Raw genomic sequence first — 23,827 nt, forward strand, 5'->3', positions numbered from 1 at the left:
CATATATTTGCTAAATATATATATATATATGTATACATAAAAATAGACTTCAAGTCACTCATTGTATTGACAATAATTCAATCAGTACTTTCTATATTTGTTATGCGATTTTCATAAACAACAAAGTAAGAATTATATGGAAATTAATTTTATAATGTCATTATCAAAGCCTATTTTCAGGCATTATTATTTTATTGTAATATATTTACACCCAAAAGCAAATCCCTGTTCATTAGGTATAAACTATAAGAAATTTGTAAATAAATTATTTAACAAAAATATTCATAATGTCATAAATATATATGAACATATATATGAAAACATATATATGAACAAATTGAATTAAAAATGTTGTACCTATAAATCGAAAGATAAAAACTGTATCCTAATAATATAATAACATAATATTAAACCAATACTATTATACAATATATATATATATTAATTTAAAATTTGCACTCGATTATTATAAAAATGTTTAAAAATATAAATATATATAATTCTTGAAAATTTAGTATATTTAATTAAAAAAAAATGGATTGAGTGAATAGTAACAATGGGCTGAATAGGCATCATATAGTTGAGTTTGCATCAATGGGGTATTTCTTAATTATAAATTTGGCACTAGAAATACCAAGGATGACTGCAAAGTCATAAGGGGAGGGTAGCCAAATGAGGTAGAAACATCTCAACCTCTAAAGTAGCAAGTCTACATGGTATTTGTTGTGAGCTAAATGGCAAGAAGGTATGTTTTTAGATTGCACCGTTTTACTCCTTATTGTTATTCCATTTTTCATATTTCAAATTAAAAAAAAAATACGTTACGAAAATCCTTACAGGTACAGAAATTTTATGAATACAGTCGATGCAGAAATTGAACCTACCCATCCGGCGAGCTAAGTCGCAGCCAGACCATCTTGTACCACAGCTGCCCGATTGACTGTTACAACAATTTTGCCAACATCTACAGATAGATAATGTGGCTTTTACTGCTGGTAGAGAGATCGCAAACGTCTTCCATGACTATTACAGCAACACTTTCTGTGAAAATATTCCAGAGTTACCACGACCTAATATTGAATCCCGAATACGAAGTTATTTAAATAAATCTGCTAGCCATATATCGTCATCATAAATGCAAACGGACTTAATTACAGGAAAATCGAAATTGACCTTTTGTTTGATTATTGTTTGTCTAATCAAACTTCATGTTCACACAAAATTTTAGACATCTAACGTCAAAAAGGCGATGCTATTAAAGAAATTCAAACGGACGTAACTACAATAGTATGTTTTTATTAATGCAAACGAAACTTAACACACATCACTCTAGACTCAATTCAGTACGCTATGCTTAATTTCGTGCAAATAGAAAAAATAGAGGGGCTTTAATACACCATTTCCACAAAATCTGACGAAAATATGTGTGGGACCTATGTCTAAATCTGATCCGATTTCAACAAAACTTAATACAAGTCACTCCGGTCTCAATTTGGTAGGCTGTACATACAGTGGCTCCATCGAATAATCGGACAAGTGGTTGTCAGATATAATAATGCTATACATTTCAAAAAAATTGTTTAAATGTGTAGTTTTTTTCGCTTTTATTTACACATTACTTACTTATATTTCTGAACAATACAAAAAACAACAACTTTCCTAGTGATAACAGTAAATTTCGCCAGAAAAACAAAATTAATTCAATTTATTGTGCTCAACGCAAAATCGGACAATGCAAAGTATCAACGTCAAAAAATGCAAAAAATCGAGAAATTAATATTTAGTTGCATATTCTTTGTTGTCCAGAACGGCCTGTAAACGCTTCGGTATTGATTTGACCAAATTCTGGCATACCCCCGGTTCTATGGAGTTCCACGATTTCAGTAAAGCCTCCTTAAGCTGTACCAAGGAGTTACATTTTTTTCATACACTCTTCTAGCTAATTCTTCGCAAAGATGCTCAATTACGTTAAGGTCTGGGCTCTGTGCAGGTGTTTGTATAAGTTTGGGACAGTTATGGATCAACCAAAGCTTTGCAACACCTGATGTGTGCTTGGGATCGTTGTCTTGATAAAAGGCAAAGTTGTTCGCGATACCCAATTTGTCTGCACTTTGATTTACATTTTGTTTTAAAATGTTGAGGTAGACAAATTTGTCCATTTTACCATCAATAAAATGCAAATTGTATATTCCCGCACTCAACATGCAGACCCAAACCATAACAGAACCTCATCCGTGCTTAACAGTGGCTTTTGTATTCTTATGATTAAATTCAGCATTTGGCTTACGCCACACATACATCTTTCCATCTGATCCGAGCGAATTAAATTTGCTTTCGTCAGTAAACAGATCCTTAATATAATGGAAACTATCAATAGAAATGTATTTTAAGATGATCTATCATCAAATTACCTGCTTCCAAAAATCTTCTAATTTTAGTAAATACTCCTTGGCATATTTTATTCTACTGTTTTTATTTTTAAGGCTTATAAATGCTTTTTTTCTTGCAACTCTTCCATAATAATCATATTTATGTAATGTATTGCGAATAGTATTTAGGCACACATCTTTTCAAGTGCGAGTTTTTAAATTTATTTTAAGTTCTTTTGCGCTTTTAAATGGATATTGTTTTATTTCTTTTAATATCGAACGCTCTTCTCGCTCATTCAATATCTTCCATTGACCTTCTCTGCTTTTATTGGTCAATCTGAACTCATCACGGAACCTCTTTATAATGTCGTGGACAGTAGATTTATTCATTCCAACCAATACGGCAATTTCTCTTACTGTTTTACCTTCATAATTCAATTTATCTATTAATTGTCCTATTTCCACACTGAATTTTTTCCCTTTTGGAGCCATTTAAATTTATTTTTATTTAGTTTTACCACTTTCTTGATCTAAATGCAATTTACAAATGAATACGACAAACAAAATACAGATTTGAAGTTCATATTTGCATAATAACGGGACTTTTAACATTGATACTTTGTTTTGTCCGATTTTGCGTTGAACACAATAAATTGAGTTAATTTTGTTTTTCTGACGAAATTTACTTTTATCACTAGGAAAGTTGTTGCTTTTTGTATTGTTCAGAAATATAAGTAAGTAATGTGTAAATAAAAGCGAAAAAAAACTACACATTTAGACATTTTTTTGAAATGTATAGCATTATTATATCTGACAAACACTTGTCCGATTATTCGATGGAGCCACTGTATTTTAGTCTCAATCGGTCCTTTTGTTTCAGAAAATATCAAGTCAAAAGGACGTAACATAAAACCTTTAAAAACAAAAAAAAAAATACATTTTTTTCAAAAAATAAATACGGATTTTAGTCTTAATCGGATAATTATTATTCACTTTGTTGTACTACAATTGTGTTGTAGTTACGTCCTTTTGTTTCAGAAAATATCAAGTCAAAGGACGTAACATAAAACCTTTAAAAACCAAAAAAATTCGAACAATGCATCATTTTCATAGATTTTATAAGGTTTTTGCTTTTCCCGTAAAATTAGTAGTAGTGTAGTTACGCCCGTTTGCATTTATAATGACGATATACACATTTGGCAAAGGCATAAAAGTATAAAGATAGGAAAATCGATACGTCAATAATTTCCAATAGATGGCTTTTCCCCTGTTGTTACGATATCATAACAACAGAGCGAACAATATTAAACTTTTAATCGCTATATAGCAAGCTTATAAAATAAAAATATATATTTTATGTGCGGATCTCTAATTTTATTTACATTTTATACACACATTTTCGCGTATTAGCGTTTTTATTCTTAACATGCCGCTGTTATACCTGATACCCCCTGGATATTTTTTCATAAACTATTTTGTCAAAATGCATTTTGTCGAGTCTTTACGTTTTCTATGTCTTTGTTTGGATTTAGTTCATTGCACAATTCAGACAATAACCACTTTAAAAAATTTTCTGATGAATCTTTGAAATTCTTATCAAATATTTATATTTAATTTAAGTAAATTAAAAAAGGCCAAGATAATTCTGGACGTTTGTCTATATTAATGTGCAATACTTATCTGCCGCATAATACTAAGCAATCCGGCCAATTATTGGATATGGATTCCCAATTTGGTTCACCATTTCGCCATCTGTAGAAATTAAGACGTTTGAGAGGAAAATTTTGAGAAAATGTGTTGGCCAAAACTTTCAAAGCCCAACTAAAGGTTCTCAATCTAGCACATTTACAGCACAGCCACTATTGTGCCATTTTGCAACTATGCCCTAAACCTACAAAGAAGATTCGTAGAATACTTAGCTGCACATGACAACATTCTGTTGAATGAATTTTTTACTGCTGAAGAGAATACAAAATAGACAGAAGCTGCTTACCTTTCAACTATAGGTATCATAAATGTAAGATTTGACAATGATTCTGGGCAATATTCAACACCAAAATATTTCACCAAGACAATACCTGGAATGAACAGGGGATAACAGTATTATATAACATATCTGTGATATTTACATTACTAGGCTTAAGATTTCCCAAAACAGTACTTTATTTTATTGTGTATGTCACTTCCTTTGTCATAAGGTATCGAAAATGTATAATCTGCATACTTTGCAATCATTGTTTTTATTTGGAAATCTCTTACGATGTTATTGCATATGCAACTTTTAATTTGTAAGTATGTACTTTATTTTATGTTCGCCGTTAGTCAATAATTTAACGAATGTTTTTATTTATTTTAGCTATAAGTTTTCATTATTTGTAAGATTTTTGCAGACAATTCGCTCTGCAAGTCAATTGAAAGATTGGGAGCAAATCCTAAAAAAATCACGTTTGCCTTAATCATTTTTATTACATTTTCCTTTTGACATTTTCCTTTTGGAAAAGGATTATAGCAAGATCTATTAATAAGGTCACCAAGATAGCAATCGAAATCGGAAAACAGCTGTTTTTTCTCAAGTCTAATGTCAAAACAAGATCCATGGCCTATAAATAAGGTCACCAAGGGAGACCAGCTGATTATCGATACCTCTCAAGTTTGCTGTCAAAATGCATTATTGTGAATTGACTTCCATTATGAAAACGTAAACAAAGTCGAAATTTTTTTGTCTTGTCAAGATCTATTAATAAGGTCACCAAGATAGCAATCGAAATCGGAAAACAGCTGTTTTTTCTCAAGTCTAATGTCAAAAATTTAGAGTAAGTTAAAGGGACGTGCTTTACTTTAAAATTTTTCAATTTTCCGAATTCGGAACGAAACTCTGCACACGTTTCTGGTTCTGATGCTGAATTTGTACCGAATTCGGAACAACATTGTTTGTAGCTGCCAACGAATTCGGAATGTTTTGTCGAAAAAAATCGGAAGGAACATTCTAAACGAATTCGTAAAGTAACTTCGAGACCAAAACACGAAATTTTGAGGGAATTTTCGATTTTCTGCACAAAATATTCGAAAATGGGCAGAAATTAGAGGGATTTTCGGACAATTTTTAAGAAGTTTAAATACAATTAGAGTTTTCGATAGGGTGCTAAAATTTTGCATAGGTGTTATGTTTCCTCCTTCAAAACGTGTCGGTCCCGGCTAATTTGTGAATGGGTCGTGGTTCAGCAACCCTATGACACTTGAGGGCATAACAAGTAAACGAAAAACTGCAACAAAATGGACTAAACATACTAAAACAATTTGAACCAATAACCAACATTTTCGGGGGTCTAGAATACTAGCCCCCTTCATCACCCACCCAACCTAATGTTCCTCAGAACCCCTTTTTTTAGCACCAACGACATATATTCCTTTGCCGCTACATATCCATCCTTATCCCTTTTCCCCTTCCTTCAAGACAAACTAACACATCATTTTCAATGCTAATCTTACATTTATTACATATTAAAATTCTTAAACATACAAATTCATATAATATTAATTTTCTTTCATGAAATTTGTTTTCTTTTTCTTTTCAGATTCAACTACAAATATTTAATAATAAAAAAAAAACTTTAAAATTACAAAATTAAATTTAATATTTTATAATGCATTGTTTTTGTTTTAACACATTGGAAAATGATAAAAAAAATGAATTTGAAAATTTGCCTGGGTCTAACCTTAAATTTGTTATGTCCTACTTTAGAAATTCCTCACCAGTTAGAGCTCCTCCTAGTAATTATTTCTAATGGACTAACTTGCCTTGTTTAAGAGTAGATCCCTAATGCAATGAATTTAATTACAAAGTATATTATTAAAATTAAAATAAACAAGCAAAAAATATATATATATATAAACTTAAAAGTAACAGAAAGCTAACTAGGACACACACAGACGCACAACAAAACATAAACTCGCCAATATCGAGCAACTCCTTAAAATATGCTATCACTTAGCTGTTTGTTTTTTTGGATCCACTCTACCACAACTCTCAGTCGGTGGACGCCAAGTGGACTCTACCACCACTCTCAGCCGGTGGACGCCAAGTGGAACTTGGTAGGTATTTATAATTGGCTCTCTTCGAGTTCCACCTTATCCACACGGTGAGCCACGGATACAAAGGTGCGCACCAAAATCCGGCGTACCACGTATGAAAACGCTTTGCTCCGATAATTTGAATTTTGTGGTTTCGTTATATTTGGCCAAAACAAGTCGCTCTATTTAGAAAATACACCACATCAGAAAAAACACAGACCTTTTAAATCAAACACACTTACATTCAGATATATTACGCACAAGTTAAAACCAATTATTCAAACTTTTATTTTGTTCCAAAAGTTGACTTTAAAATTGTTTCAAAATTTAAAACGGGTTTCAATGATTCCAAATCTTTAATCGTTAACCGTATGTGATATATATGTGTGTATTTATTATTTTTTTACTAATCAAGTAGAAATGAGTTGCTGCTTTTTCCACGACTTCTGAGCAAATAATTTGTATCGCCATATCCTCCAGCGTAGAAACTCACGATCATTGGTTGCTTTTCTCAAGTTATTTATTGGAGAACATCATACTCTCTGGAGCCCTTAGAATGGTTCTCTATTACCAACAAAATGTTCATGCTTGAACAACGGTCCAAGTTCAATGGTCGCATGGCCTTGAAATGTTCATATTTTTTTGGCTCATTTTACGTGCGTAATTCTCTTACGCACGCTCTTCTATACCCCTACCCAACACATAACTCCAATACACAACCTTTCCAACACTGGCCTGTCAAAACGAACAAGTTCCACAAACAGCTGTTTTCATACCACCACTTGATACTGGTGGTATCAACATCAATAAAAATTTACGGACAAATATAAAAATTGAAATTTTGTGGGCATAAAAAAAAGAAACCCCCCAAACAAGCAAATAAATTCTGCTCGCACTCTAAGGCGAAAAAAATGATTGTGGGCAGAAAAAAGAAAAATCAATTCAATTTTGCTAGCTTTCAAAGCACCGGCTGAGCACACGTCTTCCCACCCTCATGAAAATTGCATCATGTGATGCGTACCAGGAGATAAGGCTTGAAAACCAGGTGGTGCCCACAATTTGGACTCCTGCTCTTCTACCATATGCCCGGATGGTATCCGTCACCCTCAGGTATTTAAAATATTCGGATTGGGCTAAGGTACCCAATTATGTTAGCCAGCGTTACAGTCGACTCTGCCTAACTGAAACTCGTTGGCTAACTATGTCATTTTATGTTTCAGGCATGAACTGTACAGGCTATGGCATATATATTGCCTAGCTTGTCTGTTGCTTATGCCGAGAAAATCGGAATGTTGTCCCCCAATCTCCTGCCCGTCCCTTTTCCTTAATTCCAGCTGCCGTCTACTAGCTCACTGCTACCCTCAAAAAAAATCTCGGGGGTTTCCAAGGAAACTGACGAAACCACAGTGTGAGGGTCATAAGGGATGTCCACCTATTGGTCATTATTTCCTTAAATTCCTTACAATATTTGTTTCCTAGTTCTTTTATATACTCTACACTAAATTAAATTGCACTGTCATTAGTTTATAACAATATTAAAATTTTCTTAAATCAAACGATAGCCCAAAGGGCAAAAGCGATATTCGCAAAGTTTCCTGAATTGTTATATACACTAAAGTCTTACTGGACTTATTGTCATCTTTTAATTTGTTCCTACATTCGATTACCCCGGAGAGCTTCACCCATGGGGTTACAATTTTCTTAATGTTAAGTTAACCTACATATTTTGAAACTAGGACCAAACCAATGCCCTTGTTTCATACTAATCATTAATATTAAAGCTTTCTGTAGAATTTTAGAGAAAAATAATCGCTAACAAGTACTTATGCAATCCATAAGCACAAGATAGCCATTACTTTTCCCGACTAGGAAACTTCATTGCAACTTCATTAATTGCCATTCTGGTTCGATGCGCCCAACGTAGGCTACACCCACACTTTTATTTCTCCCTCACACTATTCTGAACCTTGGAAAAGACTGTAAAGCTTTTAGCAGGAGTTAGCCGGGCATTAAAACAAAAGACTTAAGAAGGGAACTTTATCTTACGACTAAACGGACCTATCCTAATAAAATATCACAGTTGTTCTTGAGTATAAATATGTATATGCTATCACAGAGGGAACATTAAACGCTGTACATTTAGAAAAATAATAATTTTAAATAAATAATTAAAGACCGAAACACAACTTACTCTAATATTGCACGTAAAGAAATATTGCCATTAGAGTAATCTTCTGTTTATTTGTCTTTCATTATTTATTGCTTAATGTCTTTAGCGTGATAGACGCCAAGAGGATCCCCTTTTAATGATTCCAGCCGATACATATTATTCCCTAGAACTTCTGCGACTCGACATTTGGTAAATTTTCTACAGAATTTGGCATTTCTGTTATCCTGAAACTTGCTCAAGACAAAATTCCTTTTAAATACCTCCTGACCCGGACGAAACCGTACTATTCTGGCCTTTCTATTATACCGTAGTGCACTTCTTTCGTACGCATTGTGTACATTTTGTTTAATAATGTCCCTAATTATACTAACTCTATCGTCTTTATCCAGAATTCGTAACTCCCCATCACTTAGAGCTTTTAATTTTCTTGCAAGTTTGTAATCTCTGCCACAGGTGAACATGTTATGCCCAAAAAGAGCAAAAAATGGTGTCACGCCAGTCGCTGAGTGAACCGAGGTTCTTAAAGCCAATTCGATTTTAGAAAGATTTAAGTCCCAATTGGTGTGGTCATTATCTAAGTAAGAGCGTATAGCATTTAACACGCTTTGGTTTACTCTTTCCGACGCATTTGATTGAGGCGAGTAAAATGCTGTTTTAAAATGGGCTATTTTATATTCCTCCATTAGTTTTTCAAACTCCTTGGATACAAATTGTTTACCATTGTCTGTATGTATGACTTCCGGTACACCAAACTGTTGAAACACATTTTCAATTAAAAAGGAGATTACATTCTTGCTGGTAGCTTCTTTCATCGGTTTTAGAAAAACAAATTTTGTTAGATGGTCAACCACCATTAAGACATATGCGTTTCCTTTACGGGACCGTGGATACTTTCCCAGAAAGTCCACGTACAGCTTCTGGAACGGTCGGTCAGTCTGAACATCATTTCCTATTTGGGGCATCATATGTTGATTAGAACTTTTGCATTCCCGACAAATATTGCAGTTCTTTACAAAATTTCGGACATGTATTGCCATGTTAGGCCAGTAGTATTTTAATCGTAAGTGACCTAATGTCTTCTTTATACCCCCATGGGATTTATCCTCAGGTTCATGGGCCATTTTAATAAGAGTGGTTGTTAAATTTTCTGGTACCCAGAGTTTAAACTCATATTCTTCCAGTTCCATATCAGCTCGTGGAGCTGTACGCTTAAAAACAAATCCATGTTCTACTTTAATATCTGGAAATTTTTCTTTATTTTCGAGGATAGTTTTGATCATTTCTAAATATGTTTCTGACTCAAACTCCACAGTATCGAATCCTACCACGTCTTCAGGCATCAGTATCTCTTCTACTAACCTCGACAAGGTGTCGGCAACTATATTTTCAGAACCCTTCTTGTGTTCTATTTTAAAATCAAACATCTGTAGTTGCAAAGCCCATCTCGCTAATCTACCGTTTAAATCTCGCAATGACATCAACCACTTCAGGCTTGCGTGGTCAGTAATGATGGTAAAGGGCATTAGCTCAACGTACGGTCGGAAGCGTTTGACTGCCATTATGGCCGCCAAGCACTCTTTTCAGTAACACTATAGTTGGATTGTGCACTATTAAGCTTTTGTGAAAAGAAAGCTATAGGTCGTTCGTTGCCACTATCGTCTTTTTGGAACAATACGGCTCCAATTCCAACATTTCACGCATCGCATTGTATAAAGAAGTGTCTTTTGAAATCTGGATGGACTAGAACTGGAGCACGAGTTAGTGCATACTTGACATTATGGAAGCTGTCCAAAGCCTCCTTACTTATCACAAACTTCCTGTCCTTTTTTATCAGGTTGGTTAGAGGGGCCGTCAATTCCGAGAAATTTCGGATGAATCTCCGGTACCAACCTGCAACTCCAATAAAACTTCTTACTTCTCTAACATTTTTAGGCACCGGTATTTTACGGATGGCCTCTACTTTTGATGGATCTGGTTTCATTACACCCCCACCCACTATAAATCCTAGATAGTGCAATTCCTTAAAGCAGAATTTAGATTTTTTTAGCCCTATTGTGAGGTTGGCTTGCTTTAGGCACTTGGCAACTTTCTCCAACAGATCCATGTGAGACTCAAAATCCGATGAAATTACAAGCAAGTCATCCAAATACACAAACACGTTTGTTTTGAGTTCTTCTGGAATGACTTTGTCCATCAGTCTACAAAGTCTTTGAGCCGCATTACATAGACCGAAAGGCATCACCACATACTGGTAGAGAGGCCGCCCGGGGACTGTAAATGCGGTGTACGGTCTTGAATTCGGGTCTAGTTCTATCTGCCAGAAAGCAAACTTGAGGTCCACACTACTTATAAAATAGGTGTCCTCAAGTCGGCTTAAAATGCCTTCAATATTCTGGATTGGATAGGCATCTTTTATAGTTCGCTCATTTAATTTTCGGGCATCTAAACACAGGCGATTTTTCCCTGGCTTTCTAACGAGTGTACATCTGTTGCTCCACGGACTCGAACATTCTTCAATAACCCCAAGCCTAATCATTTCATCCACTTCAGCGTAAATAAGGTTCTGCACCGCTGGGGAGACTGGATAGTATCGCTCTTTAACTGGCTGTGCTCCCTCGATTAAGTCTATTTTGTGTTTTTCTAAATGTGTTCTACCCAAACCATGTTCTTCATAGGATTTGAAAGAACTTTTAACTTGGTTCAACCTCATGCGCATATCATTTGTCAAGACATGCTCTGTATTCTCATTAAAATGGGCTGGATATTCTTCTAAAACCTCCTGACTAATTTCGTCCACTCCAAATATGTTAGGAGCGAGTTTAAAATTTTTAAAGAAATCCACGCCTAAATAGGCCGTTTGAACCAAATCGGGACATAGATAGAAGTCCATTTCCTTCTCTTCATCTTCATATTTCACTTTGACCCTAATTTTTCCCACTATTGAGAACTGATTTCCTCCTGCCGTCCCTATGGATGTACAGAAAGGTTTAACTTTGGCTTCTATCTGTTCAACTATTTGGTCACAATCCTTACCCAAAACGCTTACGGAAGCACCCGAATCTAAAAGCCCTTTTACACTTAGGTTTTGAATTTTAAAATTTATATATGCTCTATTATCTACGGAATCTATCTTTAAGGAACAACAATTTAGAACCGATCTCTTAACTAACTTACACTCTTGTTTCTTATGCTTAAATTTATCTCTAATCTTTCTAATCCTATTTATTTTATTATTATTAATGACCCTATTTCCAACATCATCAATGCTTTCTATTTGTTCGGTTTGTGGCTGTGCATGCATATTTTCATTTATATCACTACTTATTGTATCCTTACTGTGAATTCCTTTACCACCAAAAATCTTGTTTCTAACCTTCATATAATTTTCCAATCTTTCTTCATATTGTACTATATTATGCCTCTTTGGAATCTTATTAATACTCTCTCTTTCTACTTCTTTTGTCCTTTTCAGTATGGTGATCTGATTTGGAGAATCAATTCCTAAAGTGGACAATCCATTTCTATTTATTGGTCGGGAGCAATCACCGAGCGCGTCTCCCCCGACTTCGACACGCCCTTCATTCCATTTCCCAGACATTTCGGGCAGGTGGGGCAGGTAACCCCTGGACATCCGCATCTGTAACAGAAGAGATTACGCTGTGGGACTGGACACTCGAAATACGTATGCCCGGAGGCTTGACAGTTCCAACAGGTAAGTGTACTCTGTCTCTTTTCCGCTGTCCGTTTTTGGTTCACCTCTTCGACTATTATTAATTCTTCGTCCATTTGATCTCCCAGCTGTTCATCCAGATAAACCTCGTTCACCGGATATTGGCGGCGTGTTTGTTGTGGAATTTTGACAGTTGGGAGAGAGTATTTCTCCTTTTTTAAATAATTTTTCTCCAATTCCTTACATTCATCTCTCAATTGATCAATGGTGTATATTTTCATGGCATATATAATATGGGATAGGTCTGGACGCAAGTTTCTCTTGACGATCCTTATCATGTCTGTTTCTGGCAGTGGTGTTCTTAATTTTGACCTAAGCTTTTTCATTGCATGAAAATAGTCATCAATTGATTCACCTACTTTCTGTTTCCTTTCTTCTAAATCTCGGAGATATTCATACTGGCTACGACTTGATTTATATTGTTGCATTAAAGCCTCTTTTAGATCAGTCCAATTATATATATCTTGGTTTGCTATCAGCACCCAAAACCACTCTTTTGCATCTCCCTTCAGTAGAAGTTGGAAGTCTCGAATCACCTCACTCCATGGGCACCCGTATACACGTTGAAGATGTTCAATTCTGAATATAAAGTCTTCAACGTCTAATCCATCTGATCTACCATCGAAGGAGATGTTCCATTTGTCCACCACGATGGGGTATTTGTTACCAATAGCTGCTGCTGTTTGTTGTTTGGTAACAGGCATTCTATAATTATATTCCGGTTGATCGAATTCTAATCTTCGCTGAGCAGCATTTTCGTTGGAAGGTCTGGCCTTGATCGGGGCCCTATTTACCTGATCCTGTCCTCCAACTAAACCATATAGCCTGGACGAGCCTATACTACAGTTTTCTAATTCGGAATCATTTTGCCTACTGCCTATACTTAGTTTAGCGATTTCCTTCTGTATGTGCTCAAATCCTGCCTGTATGCTCTGTTGGATTCTATCCTCTATTCTTTCCTCCAACTGAGATCTATAGGTATTGTTAGCCTCTTTTATTAATGAATTCACCATTGCGGCGTATTTTTCAGGACTACTCCTAGGTCTGTTTGAAAGTGATAGTTGGTGGAAAGTGTGAAGTCATGTACAGGACTTGGTATACTGATTGGGTTATTTTCCGTTACCGGTTTCTGATTACCCCCAAATGGTCCTTGCAATGTGGGAGGTTGGCTGTTATTTGTTGGGTTGCTACCTGTGCTGGTTGTAGCCTTAGGAGAGCGTTCAATGGGCATTTTGTTGGTATTAGATAATTCTAAGAATTTTTCAAAAAAAAAAAAAAAAAATAACCTTACGGTGTAATATGTGAGATTTTTATCAAATGTTTGTTGGTGCGAATAATGATAGATTGGTAATATATAGTTTTTTAGACCATTGGAATACAAAAAAAAATTCTTTGACGTACAAACAAACAATAACAAGACAATTATATATCAACATTGAGGAAGGTTCAAAGGATAATTTATGGGATGGATATGTCCTTTACAGTTGGTGCTTTTATGCTGGTTATTAGTTCATTTTTTCTACTACAAACAATACTAACGAACATGAACAATTCTATAACTGGGGTATTACAGGGTTAAAGGATAATAATCGAGCAATCTGAATACGGAGTTCGATTTATTTCCTAGTAGATATGGTTTTGTTTCTGTAACTTGAAAGGAACAATTATTAAGTTTCTCTTTCGTTAACACGTCCTTTTAATCACTGGACGGAAAATTACAAAAACAAAATTTTACTATTTTTATCACCACAGTTATTGGGTAACCATGGCTCTGACCTGTTTTTTTTCATTGGGCGCCATTACTGTTATGTTTCCTCCTTCAAAACGTGTCGGTCCCGGCTAATTTGTAAATGGGTCGTGGTTCAGCAACCCTATGACACTTGAGGGCATAACAAGTAAACGAAAAACTGCAACAAAATGGACTAAACATACTAAAACAATTTGAACCAATAACCAACCTTTTCGGGGGTCTAGAATACTAGCCCCCTTCATCACCCACCCAACCTAATGTTCCTCAGAACCCCTTTTTTAGCACCAACGACATATATTCCTTTGCCGCTACATATCCATCCTTATCCCTTTTCCCCTTCCTTCAAGACAAACTAACACATCATTTTCAATACTAATCTTACATTTATTACATATTAAAATTCTTAAACATACTAATTTATATAATATTAATTTTCTTTCATGAAATTTGTTTTCTTTTTTTTTCAGATTCAACTACAAATATTTAATAATAAAAAAAACTTTAAAATTACAAAATTAAATTTAATGTTTTATAATGCATTGCTTTTTTTCAACACATTGGAAAATAATAAAAAAAATGAATTTGAAAATTTGCCTGGGTCTAACCTTAAATTTGTTATGTCCTACTTTAGAAATTCCTCACCAGTTAGAGCTCCTCCTAGTAATTATTTCTAATGGACTAACTTGCCTTGTTTAAGAGTAGATCCCTAATGCAATTAATTTAATTACAAAATATATTATTAAAATTAGAATAAGCAAACAAAAACAATATATATATAATCTTAAAAGTAACAGAAAGCTAACTAGGACACACACAGACGCACAACAAAACATAAACTCGCCAATATCGAGCAACTCCTTAAAATATGCTACCACTTAGCTGTTTGTTTTTTTTTTTGGATCCACTCTACCACAACTCTCAGTCGGTGGACGCCAAGTGGACTCTACCACCACTCTCAGCCGGTGGACGCCAAGTGGAACTTGGGAGGTATTTATAATTGGCTCTCTTCGAGTTCCACCTTATCCACACGGTGAGCCACGGATACAAAGGTGCGCACCAAAATCCGGCGTACCACGTATGAAAACGCTTTGCTCCGATAATTTGAATTTTGTGGTTTCGTTATATTTGGCCAAAACAATTCGCTCTATTTAGAAAATACACCACATTAAGAAAAACACAGACTTTCTCAATCAAACACACTTACATTCAGATATATTACGCACAAGTTAAAACTAATTATTCCAACTTTTATTTTAGCCAAAAGTTGACTTTAAAATTGTTTCACAATTTAAAACGGTTTTTAATGATTCCAAATATTTATGCGTTAACCGTATTATATATATATATATGTGTATTTATTATTATTTTTTTTTAATCAAGTTGAAATGGGTTGCTGCTTTTTCTACGACTTCTGAGCAAATAATTTGTATCGCCTTTTACCACAGCGTATAAACTTACGATCATTGGTTGTTTTTCTCAAGTTATTTTTTTGAGAACATCATACTCTCTGGTGCCCTTAGAATTGTTCCCTATTACCAACAAAATGTTCATGCTTGAACAACGGTCCAAGTTCAATGGTCGCATGGCCTTGAAATGTTCATATTTTTTGGCTCATTTTACGTGCGTAATTCTCTTACGTACGCTCCTACGCACGCTCTTCCATACCCCTACCCAACACATAACTCCAATACACAACCTTTCCAACACTGGCCTGTCAAAACGAACAAGTTCCACAAACAGCTGTTTTCATACCACCACTTGGTACTGGTGGTATCAGCAGCAATAAAATAAATACGGACAAATATAAAAATAAAAAAATATCGCGGGCAGAAAAAAAAACCCAACAAGCAAATATATTCTGCTCGCATTCTAAGGCGAAGTAAAAATATTGTGGGCAGAAAAAAGAAACCCCAAACCAGCAATTCAATTTTGCTCGCGTTTAAGAAGACACGTCTAGAAATCCCGGTGCTGTACACAATTTGGACTACTGCCCTTCTACCATAAGCGTGGATGGTATCCGTCACCCTCAGGTATTTAAATATTCGGCTTGAGCTAAGGTACCCAATTATGTTAGCCAGCGTTACAGTCGACTCTGCCTAACTGAAACTCGTTGGATAATTATGTGATTTTATGTTTCAGGCATGAACTGTACAGGCTATGGCATATATATTGCCTAGCTTGTCTGTTGATTATGCCGAGAAAATCGGAATGTTGTCCCCCAATCTCCTACCCGTCCTTTTTCCTTAATTCCAGCTGCCGTCTACTATCTCACTGCTACCCTCAACAATACGCTACAAAAAGGCTAACGCAAAATTTAGATACGAATGCATACAGGCAAAAATTATAACATCTCAAACCATTGCATCAATGCTGCCACTGATAAATGCGCCTCCTATAAAGAAAATACAATTAACTATTCGGAACATAGCTTTAAAAAAAGTTAAGGGCAACACACCTGGCCACGATCGGATCTCTTACTTGATCTCTTACAAAATATCTCAAAATATGGCAAAGAAAAACTTCTTTCCTTATATAATCTTGTCTTTGATTCCGGTATTATACCCTTTTCATGGAAGTCCGCAGTTGTAGTTGCTCTTCCGAAGCCAAATAAGAGCAAGACTGATTATTCTGGATATAGGCCAATTTCATTATTGCCGTGTCTATCAAAATTAATGGAACGTATAATTTCAAACCGATTAGTTTGGTTTTTAACAACTAAAAAACTAATTACGTCAAACCAAGTAGCATTTAAAGCCAAGCAAGGATGTGATGTTGCACTTCTTCATATTGATTACTATGCCTCCAAAGCCATTTCCACCAGAAATCATATATCTATACTTGCGATTGATTTTGAAAAAGCTTTTGACCGTATCGGAGTTCATGTCATTATGGAATCATTAATATCCTGGGGTTGTGGTCGTAAAATGCTAAACTACATTAAATCTTTCATAACTGGTCGAACTTTTCGAGTGAAAATTAATAACTTCCACTCTAAAAACTACACATTACAAAATGGGATACCTCAAGGTTCACCACTCTCAGTAACACTTTTTCAGATTGCCTTCAATCCGATAAGCATTTTGATCAATAAATACAACAAAATTTATCATTGTTTGTATGCTGATGATGTCTACATCTTAAACCAACAAAAGTAAAACAACAACACCAATGAAATGTTTAAAAAAATATTTTAGATATCATAAACTGGTGCCAAACTTCTGGAGCTAAAATATCACCTTCGACATCATCTGTACTCCACATTTGCCGAAAACAAAAATGTAAACCAAATAACTTTGATATCGACAACATAATCTTTCCATATGTCAAAGAACTAAAAATCATAGGCATAACATTTGAAAACAAATTACCGATGGAGGAGTCACGTCCTATATTTAAAGAAAGAACTTACCTCCAGATCGAACATTATAAAATATTTATTCAGTAGAAGTTACGCCCACATAAACACACTGGCTTATTTAGTAAAAACAATCGTTCTAAGCAAAATTGATTATGGATGTTGCTTATTTGGCGGCAGTCCCAACTCTACCTTAAAATACATCAAATCTCTATATCATGGATGCGTAAGATCAAGCTTATATGCTTATCTGGTTTGCCTTCTCTAGAGAAAAGATTTAGAGTATGTATGAACAGATTGTTGCCAAAAATCCTATCCATAAACATGTCAGTAATCGATGATGACGTTTCGGAAGTAATAACATATAAACGGATACTTAGAGTACCTTCTGTTATTTACCAATGTATACACAACAATATTTTAGAGTTTAAAGAAAAGATGACAACGTATACCCCAAAACATCCCGCCTGGTTCTTCTACTCAGATAAATCCTGTCACATATCGTTATCTTTACACAAAAAAGATAACACGTGATGAGATGACTCCTGATCTCATCACAAATGTGCGACGGGAGAAATTGGAGAAAACAAAAACGCACGGTGTTGACGGTTCCGTGGTTCGAGGTGAACTCATTTTATTTATAATATTTTCTTAACTCTAAACCTAATAATACATAGAACTACAATGCATTTCAAATACATATATTGAATGTGTAAATAGATTTGGGTTTGGACACATTTATGGTCTTTATTTACGATCACCCAAAAATACACACAGACAACAAATTATGTAAAATGCATTCTTATGCGCGCCGTGTGCAGCAATCTTATCTCTATTTACCAACGCACTATTGACGTTCCACTTGAGACCTGCACACACACCATGCGTGAGAGTCATAAATAGCATATTTTATGATCTACATTCTAAATAGAATCTTAGAAAACAACTATTTCCATTTGACTACCTGACTCCAAAATGACGTACAGTTCACTAAACTGTACAGACTGCGGGCCTTAAAAGATCCCAATCTTTTAACAAAGCATGTATAGATAAAATGTATGAAATTCACAAAATTTTCTTAATACTAACAATCGGTTGAGTGTTATATGTTAATTTCTAAAATTTCCAAATATATAAACAATGTCAGCTTCACTATGCTCTTTACACCTAGGTTATGGCACCCGCAACATTCAGCAGCCAGTGGCAGCATGACTCCATCTTCCACCGATGAAAAACTAGGAAAAACCTCTTTCTTAACGGTTTCTTCTCTTCCTTGATGTTATTTTTCTCTTCAGTGGTCATGAAATTACAGATGATTTTCTTTGTGTTATGCAACATCTTAGCATGTGATGTAGCGGCTTTCTCAGGTTCTTTGTTTTGCTTTAATGGCTTGCAGCAGTAAACATTTCCTGGCAAAAGCTTGTAAGAAGGAGGTAATACAGGACACTTGTGTTCCAGCGTATTCCATTTGGCACCTTCTTTATTCGACCTTTTACAAGCATATTCTTTCACGATGTCCTTTTGATCGTCATTTTGAAGTTTTGTGGGTAAAGTCGTTTTTATTTTCACCGCAGCTTGGTATGAATTTTTACTCGTATCCGTTTTCAACTCTTTAAAGTCATTTTCATCGACGTGTTTTCCTATTTTGGGCAGTGACTCATCTTTATCTATGAGTGCATTTTGGACAGCAGGACAGCCGTCGGTAGCGCCAACCGCTGGGCCAGTGACTGTTACCGTCGGGTTGGTATTATCTGCAGTTTCACTATGGGCTCTTAGGGTTTCGGCAACAATTTTCTTTATAGGATCTTCCCAGCCACTCTTTCGATCTTTATCCTTGAGGATTGTGTCTGGCTCTTTCATTTGCAGCACCTTTTCTCCAGATGTTTTATTTAAAGTTTGTAATGACAGCTCTTCTTCAACTGCATCTTTTTCCTTTGCAGTCTCTATTGTTTGTACATTCGCGTTATCGATTTTATGCTTCAGTTTACGCGTTATTTGTGGTTTGTTGTTTTCGACTTCCACACCGACTCGCGGAACATCAACGTGACCGTTTCTAATTTTTGTAGTCTCCGTCTCACTCGTCCCTAAGTCATTTTCATTCTCTAAACGAGATTCTTCATTCACGACCCTATATGTAATCAGTTCGTATCTTCTTCTAAAATTAGTATCTTTTTCTAATACTTCATAGCAAACCTCAAGAAACAAAAATCTTCTAGCAAGAACACTATCTACAGGTAAATTCAAGCCATATTCTAAATATCTACCTTCAGCGTTTACATACTTATGAAAGCTAATTCTTGAGTTGCTCCGAAGAGCATTCTCAACCTCTTCTGCTAACTCCTCTAAGGCAAAACGTAGTCGCCTAACTAGTGTATCTTTTTCTTGTGACGATAGGAAAAATATATCGCTATCTTCATACTCTCCTGATGAACTTACGCTGTTCAACTTAGCTACTGCTTCAAACCTTGGAGCTTCTAAGGGTACGACAATACCCCTCACCCACATACGGGTTTCAATCTCGTCAAAAGCATACCGTACTCCCAAACCAAACAATATATGTTTGTATGGAACCTTTCCCATACGGTGGAGCTTCTCCTCATTATCTAGGAATTCCCTCCTTGCTTCTATGAAGGAATTTGCTAAACCTAAACAATAATCTCTAGTTTCTCCTGTCACACGGTTTTGAGCAATTTTGCTCAGGTTTAAATAAATTGACACGATATATTCGCCCAACATCCTTTGATGTTGAATGAATTGTTCAAAATTCATTTTTACGATTATATGTATGTCTTCTTATGAATAGAATCTATGTTAACGAGATAAAAACAGTCTTTCTTCGACTGCCTATTCCCTTATAACTACTTTGTCGGGTAAACCTTACGCAGTACCTTTCACTACGCATTTACCTCGACTAAAAAAGGAAAACGACTACCACTGCCTTTGCTTCAGCAGTGCGCCTATTCCAAAACAATACGTGTAGACTTAGCACGGTTTGCCTTCACCTGCATATCTAACACGTTACTAGCACTTCACAATAGACCTAACGCAGTTCTTTATTACGCGCCTATTGCTTGACTTCGCGATAAACTAAACGCATTTTTCCTCTTATACGCGCTTATCACGTCACTAACACTGTGTGAAAAACCCGATTTTATTTTTTTCTTTACGGCCTATCACTTCACTAAATACTACGCGATAGCCAACGTAATTTGTCCTTTACTACGCACCTATCACGTCACTAACACTATGTGAAAAACCAACGTAGGTTGTTCTTCACTACGCGCCTATCACGTCTTTTAGTACGCGCCTATCACGTCTTTTATTACGCGCCTATCACGTCTTTTATTACGCGCCTATCACGTCTTTTATTACGCGCCTATCACGTCGGGGTCACCAAATGATGAGATGACTCCTGATCTCATCACAAATGTGCGACGGGAGAAATTGGAGAAAACAAAAACGCACGGTGTTGACGGTTCCGTGGTTCGAGGTGAACTCATTTTATTTATAATATTTTCTTAACTCTAAACCTAATAATACATAGAACTACAATGCATTTCAAATACATATATTGAATGTGTAAATAGATTTGGGTTTGGACACATTTATGGTCTTTATTTACGATCACCCAAAAATACACACAGACAACAAATTATGTAAAATGCATTCTTATGCGCGCCGTGTGCAGCAATCTTATCTCTATTTACCAACGCACTATTGACGTTCCACTTGAGACCTGCACACACACCATGCGTGAGAGTCATAAATAGCATATTTTATGATCTACATTCTAAATAGAATCTTAGAAAACAACTATTTCCATTTGATTTATCTACCTTCAGCGTTTACATACTTATGAAAGCTAATTCTTGAGTTGCTCCGAAGAGCATTCTCAACCTCTTCTGCTAACTCCTCTAAGGCAAAACGTAGTCGCCTAACTAGTGTATCTTTTTCTTGTGACGATAGGAAAAATATATCGCTATCTTCATACTCTCCTGATGAACTTACGCTGTTCAACTTAGCTACTGCTTCAAACCTTGGAGCTTCTAAGGGTACGACAATACCCCTCACCCACATACGGGTTTCAATCTCGTCAAAAGCATACCGTACTCCCAAACCAAACAATATATGTTTGTATGGAACCTTTCCCATACGGTGGAGCTTCTCCTCATTATCTAGGAATTCCCTCCTTGCTTCTATGAAGGAATTTGCTAAACCTAAACAATAATCTCTAGTTTCTCCTGTCACACGGTTTTGAGCAATTTTGCTCAGGTTTAAATAAATTGACACGATATATTCGCCCAACATCCTTTGATGTTGAATGAATTGTTCAAAATTCATTTTTACGATTATATGTATGTCTTCTTATGAATAGAATCTATGTTAACGAGATAAAAACAGTCTTTCTTCGACTGCCTATTCCCTTATAACTACTTTGTCGGGTAAACCTTACGCAGTACCTTTCACTACGCATTTACCTCGACTAAAAAAGGAAAACGACTACCACTGCCTTTGCTTCAGCAGTGCGCCTATTCCAAAACAATACGTGTAGACTTAGCACGGTTTGCCTTCACCTGCATATCTAACACGTTACTAGCACTTCACAATAGACCTAACGCAGTTCTTTATTACGCGCCTATTGCTTGACTTCGCGATAAACTAAACGCATTTTTCCTCTTATACGCGCTTATCACGTCACTAACACTGTGTGAAAAACCCGATTTTATTTTTTTCTTTACGGCCTATCACTTCACTAAATACTACGCGATAGCCAACGTAATTTGTCCTTTACTACGCACCTATCACGTCACTAACACTATGTGAAAAACCAACGTAGGTTGTTCTTCACTACGCGCCTATCACGTCTTTTAGTACGCGCCTATCACGTCTTTTATTACGCGCCTATCACGTCTTTTATTACGCGCCTATCACGTCTTTTATTACGCGCCTATCACGTCGGGGTCACCAAATGATGAGATGACTCCTGATCTCATCACAAATGTGCGACGGGAGAAATTGGAGAAAACAAAAACGCACGGTGTTGACGGTTCCGTGGTTCGAGGTGAACTCATTTTATTTATAATATTTTCTTAACTCTAAACCTAATAATACATAGAACTACAATGCATTTCAAATACATATATTGAATGTGTAAATAGATTTGGGTTTGGACACATTTATGGTCTTTATTTACGATCACCCAAAAATACACACAGACAACAAATTATGTAAAATGCATTCTTATGCGCGCCGTGTGCAGCAATCTTATCTCTATTTACCAACGCACTATTGACGTTCCACTTGAGACCTGCACACACACCATGCGTGAGAGTCATAAATAGCATATTTTATGATCTACATTCTAAATAGAATCTTAGAAAACAACTATTTCCATTTGACTACCTGACTCCAAAATGACGTACAGTTCACTAAACTGTACAACACGCCTAACGACGTTTTTATTGCTTATTTTAATCACCTAATATCCAAGCACAATAACTGGAAAACACTCTTTACTGATGCCTCAAAAAACAATTCCACCACAGCGTATGTAGTTGTAAACAATGTTGGCGATGTACTTTCCTCCAAAATTTTATCAAACTACTGCTCCATTTTCACTGGAGAAGTAGCAGGTGTTTTAGAAGCCATATACATTGCTAAACAAACCAAGGAGAAGACCATAATTTTTACCGATAGCTTATCTGCTGTCAAGTCCATAACAAACCTAACTAATACAAAATGGACTGGTATTAATAAAATAAGGGATCAACTAATATCTAACGTGAATAAAATTAATTAGCATGGATTCCTGGTCACGTAGGTTTACAAGGAAATATTTTTGCTGATAATGCTGCAAAAGCATCATGTAACGCACCTATGGTGACTGATACACTTGTCGAAAGGATGGACCTTAAATCCCATATTTCTATTCGGCTGCAAAAGGAACAAAGAACCAATAGAAACAACTTCCAACATCACCATTACAGCCTTATAAACCCACTTAGTGAGTTTCCATTATACCCTTCAAACGCTGAAAAAATAAAATTAAAATATTCTCCAGACTATTTTAACTCATCAACACCCAATTAATAAGAACAACACCTAATTAATAAATCAATTTAATAATTTTATTAAATTAGTTTAATTAATTTCTTTCATAAAAATTTGCTACATTTTTATTTAAAAATTATTTAAATTGTTGTAAATCTATTCATTTGTTTTTCTCATTTTGGTATTGTAATTCAATCATATTATTTGCACCAAACGAGAACCGCCCTAATGCCCTTTTGTTATTCCTCTTTGTGTTGTGTACATGAATTCGCCGCACAAAGAGAATAACACATATTGTTGTTGTTGTTTACACGCAACAACAGTCGAACGA

At 35.5% G+C, this 23,827-nt stretch overlaps 2 long non-coding RNA genes across 3 annotated transcripts; one reads left to right on the forward strand and one right to left on the reverse strand.

Moving 5' to 3' along the window:
- Window positions 1–4,080: 4,080 nt before the first annotated feature.
- Window positions 4,081–4,585, reverse strand: LOC133331699 (uncharacterized). 2 transcript variants are annotated; one of them, XR_009754397.1, is made up of 3 exons: window positions 4,504–4,585; window positions 4,363–4,447; window positions 4,081–4,260 (listed from the first exon to the last, which is right to left on the reverse strand). It is a non-coding gene; the product is annotated as an uncharacterized LOC133331699 (long non-coding RNA). The 2 variants fall into 2 exon arrangements; XR_009754396.1 differs by having other exon boundaries at window positions 4,499–4,585.
- Window positions 4,586–7,384: 2,799 nt separating this feature from the next.
- On the forward strand, window positions 7,385–14,774 carry LOC133331698 (uncharacterized). The gene is made up of 3 exons (XR_009754395.1): window positions 7,385–7,550; window positions 12,083–12,322; window positions 14,558–14,774. It is a non-coding gene; the product is annotated as an uncharacterized LOC133331698 (long non-coding RNA).
- Window positions 14,775–23,827: the final 9,053 nt, after the last annotated feature.

The sequence above is a fragment of the Musca vetustissima genome, unplaced genomic scaffold (assembly GCF_032173495.1).
Source record: "Musca vetustissima isolate MV318-11 ecotype Yass unplaced genomic scaffold, APGP_CSIRO_Mvet_v1 utg28370, whole genome shotgun sequence".
In the NCBI taxonomy this organism is placed as follows: domain Eukaryota; kingdom Metazoa; phylum Arthropoda; class Insecta; order Diptera; family Muscidae; genus Musca; species Musca vetustissima.